Source organism: Capricornis sumatraensis, chromosome 7 (genome assembly GCF_032405125.1).
Source record: "Capricornis sumatraensis isolate serow.1 chromosome 7, serow.2, whole genome shotgun sequence".
NCBI classification, from domain to species: Eukaryota; Metazoa; Chordata; class Mammalia; order Artiodactyla; family Bovidae; genus Capricornis; species Capricornis sumatraensis.
The window spans coordinates 28,189,091-28,192,487 of record NC_091075.1 but is presented as its reverse complement, the minus strand read 5'-3'; the positions used below and the strand labels follow the sequence as shown (position 1 = coordinate 28,192,487).

At 40.7% G+C, this 3,397-nt stretch overlaps 1 non-coding gene across 1 annotated transcript; it reads right to left on the bottom strand.

Annotated features, from left to right (window-relative positions):
- Positions 1-2,482: 2,482 nt before the first annotated feature.
- On the bottom strand, positions 2,483-2,555 carry TRNAS-GGA (transfer RNA serine (anticodon GGA)). The gene has a single exon. It is a non-coding gene; the product is annotated as a tRNA-Ser (tRNA).
- Between the last annotated feature and the right edge of the window lie 842 nt (positions 2,556-3,397).

Below are 3,397 nucleotides of genomic sequence, written 5' to 3'. Positions count from 1 at the left end.
AGTCAGCTCTTCACAATAGGTGGCCAAAGTATTGGAGCTTAAGCTTCAGCATCAGTCCTTCCAATGAATATTCAGGACTGATTTCCTTTAGGATGGACTGGTTTGATCTCCTTGCAGCCCAAGAGACTCTCAAGAATCTTCTCCAAAACGACGGTTCAAAAGCATCAGTTCTTCAGTGCTCAGCCTTCTTTATTGTCCAGCTCTCACATCCATACATGACTACTGGAAAAACTTATAGCTTTAACTATACAGATCTTTGTCAGCAAAGTAACGTCTACTTTTTAATACTCTATCTAGTTTTGTCATAGCTTTTCTTCCAAGGAGCAAGCGTCTTTTAATTTCATGGCTGCAGCCACCATCTGCATTGAGTTTGGGGCCCAAGAAAAAAAATCTGTCACTGTTTCCATTGTTTCCCTTTCTATTTTCCATAAAGTGATGGCACTGGATGCCATGATCTTCCTTTTTTGAATGTTGAGTTTTAAGCCAGCTTTTTCATTCTCCTCTTTCACCTTCATCAAGAGGCTCTTCAGTTCCTCTTTGGTTTTCTGCCATTAAATTGGTGTCTTCTGCATATCTGAGGTTATTGATATTTCTCCTTGCAGTCTTGATTCCAACTTGTGCTTCATTCAGCCCAGTGTTTCTCATGATGTACTCTGCATAAAAGTTAAATAAGCAGGGTGACAATATACAGTCTTAATATACTCCTTCCCCAATTTGGAACCAGTCCATTGTTCCATGTCCAATTCTAACTATTGCTTCTTGACCTGCATACAGGTTTCTCAGGAAGCAGGTAAGGGAATCTGGTATTCCCATCTCTTTAAGAATTTTCCACAGTTTGTTGTGATCCACACAGTCAAAGGCTTTAGCATAGTCAGTGAAACAGAAGTAGGTGTTTTTCTCTTGCTTTTTCTATGATCCAGTAGATTCTCTTGCTTTTTCTATGATCCAACAGAAGTTGGCAATTTGGTCTTTGGTTCCTCTGTCTTTCTAAATCCATCTTGAACATCAGTGAGTTCTCTGTTCATGTACTGTTGAAGCCTAGCTTGGAGAATTTTGAGCATTACTTTGCTAACATGTGAAATAAGTGCAATTTTGCAGTAGTTGGGACATTCTTTGGCGTTGCCTTTCTTTGGGGTGTGTGTGTGTGTGTGTGTGTGTGTGTGTGTGTGTGTGTGCGCACGCTTATGTGCACACACTAAGTCACCTCAGTCTTGTCCAACTCTTTGCAACCCTATGGACCGTAGCCATCCAGTCTCCTCTGTCCATGGGGATTCTCCAGGCAGGAATACAAGAGTGGATTGCCATGCCTTCCTCCAGGAGATCTTCCCAACCCAGGAACTGAGCCCACATCTCCTACATTTGCAGGCAGGTTCTTTACCACTAGCACCACCTTGGAAGCCCCATATATTTTATATACCAATATACCAATATATTTGTACCAATATATACATATTCTTTTTCATTTTCTATTATGGTTTGTTTCAGGATATTGAATATAACTCTCTGTGCTATACAGTACGACCTTATTATCTATTTTATTTATTTATACAAAATTTTCTTTTATATTGGACTATGGTTGATTAACATTGTTGTGTTAGTTTCAGGTATATAGCAAAGTGATTCAGTTATGCAAGTATCTATTTCAAACTCTTTTCCAATTTTGGTTATTATAGAACATTGAGCAGAGTTCCCTATGCTATACAGTAGGACCTTGTTATTTATCTTTGTTATATATAGTAGTGTGTATCTGCTAGTTCCAAACTCCTACTTTATCTCTCCTACCCTCTTTCCCCTTTGGTAGCCATAAGTTTGTTTTCTATGTCTGAATGTATGTTTCATAAATAAGTGCATTTGTGCCATATTTCAGATTACATATATAAGTGATATCAGATGGTATGTCTTTTTCTGACTTACTTCATTTAGTATGATAATTTCTAGTTGCATTCATGTTGCTGCAGAGACATACTTTCATTTATTTATGTATTTTTTGGCTGACTAATATTCCATTGTGTATGTATACTGCATTTAGGTTGTTTTTCTGTCTTGTCTATTATGAATATTGCTGCTGTTAACCTAAGGGTGCATGTATTGTTTTGAATTAATAGTTTTGTCAGGATATATGCCCAGGAGTGGGATTGCTAGATCATATGGTAATTCTGCTTTTCCTCTTCATGGATCACTGCCTTGTCATGGCAAAGGGGCTTGCATAACTCAGTGAAACTATGAGCCATGCTGTGCAGGGCCACCCAAGACAGATGGGTCATAGTGAGGAGTTCTGACAAAACGTGGTCCACTGGAGAAGGAAATGGCAACCCACTCCAGTATTCTTGCCTAGAGAACCCCATAGTGAAAGTGAAAGTGAAAGTGAAGTTGCTCAGTCGAGTCCGACTCTTTGCGACCCCATGGACTGTAGCCCACCAGGCTCCTCCATCCATGGGATTCTCTAGGCAAGAGTACTGGGTTGCCATTTCCTCCAGGGGATCTTCCTGACCCAGGGATCGAACCCGGGTCTCCTGCATTCCAGGCAGATGCTTTAACCTCTGAGCCACCAGGGAAGCCCCAGAGAACCCCATGGACAGTATGAAAAAACAAAAAATATGATCCTGGAAGATGAGCCTCTCAGGTCAGAAGGCGTTTGGTATGCTACTGGGGAAGAGTGGAGGGCAGTTACTAGTAGCTTTGGAAAGAAAGAAATGATTGGGCCAAAGCGGAAACAGAACTCAGTTTTTATGTGTCTGGTGGTGAAAGTAAAGTCCAATGCTGTAAAGAACATTGCACAGGAACTGGGAATATTAGGTCCACGAATCAAGGCAAATTGGAAGTGGTCAAGCAGGAGATGGCAAGATTGAACATCAACATCTTAGGAATCAGTGAACTAAAATTGACAAGAATGGGTGAGTTTAATTTGGATGACAATTATATCTACTCCTGTGGGCAAGGATCCCTTAGAAGAAATGGGGTATCCCTCATAATCAACAAAAGAGTCTGAAATGCAGTATTTGGGTGCAGTGTCAACAATGACAGAATGATGTTTGTTCATTTCCAGGGCAAACCATTTGAAACCACAGTACAATTTTTAGTTTTCTGAGGAACTCCCATACTGTTTTCCCCAGTGGCTGCACCAGCTTAGATTCCCACCAACAGTATAGGAGAGTTCTTTTTCTCCACACACACACTCCCTAGCATTTGTTATTTGTAGACTTAAAAAAATAATTAATTTATTTTAATTGGAGGCTGATTACAGTATTGTAGTGGTTTTTGCCATACATTAACACGCATCAGCCATGGGTGCACATGTGTCCCCCATCCTGAACCCCACTTCCCCCTCCCTCCTAATCCCATCCCTCTGGGTTGTCCCAGTGCACCGGCTTTGAGTGCCCTGTTTCATGCATCAAAC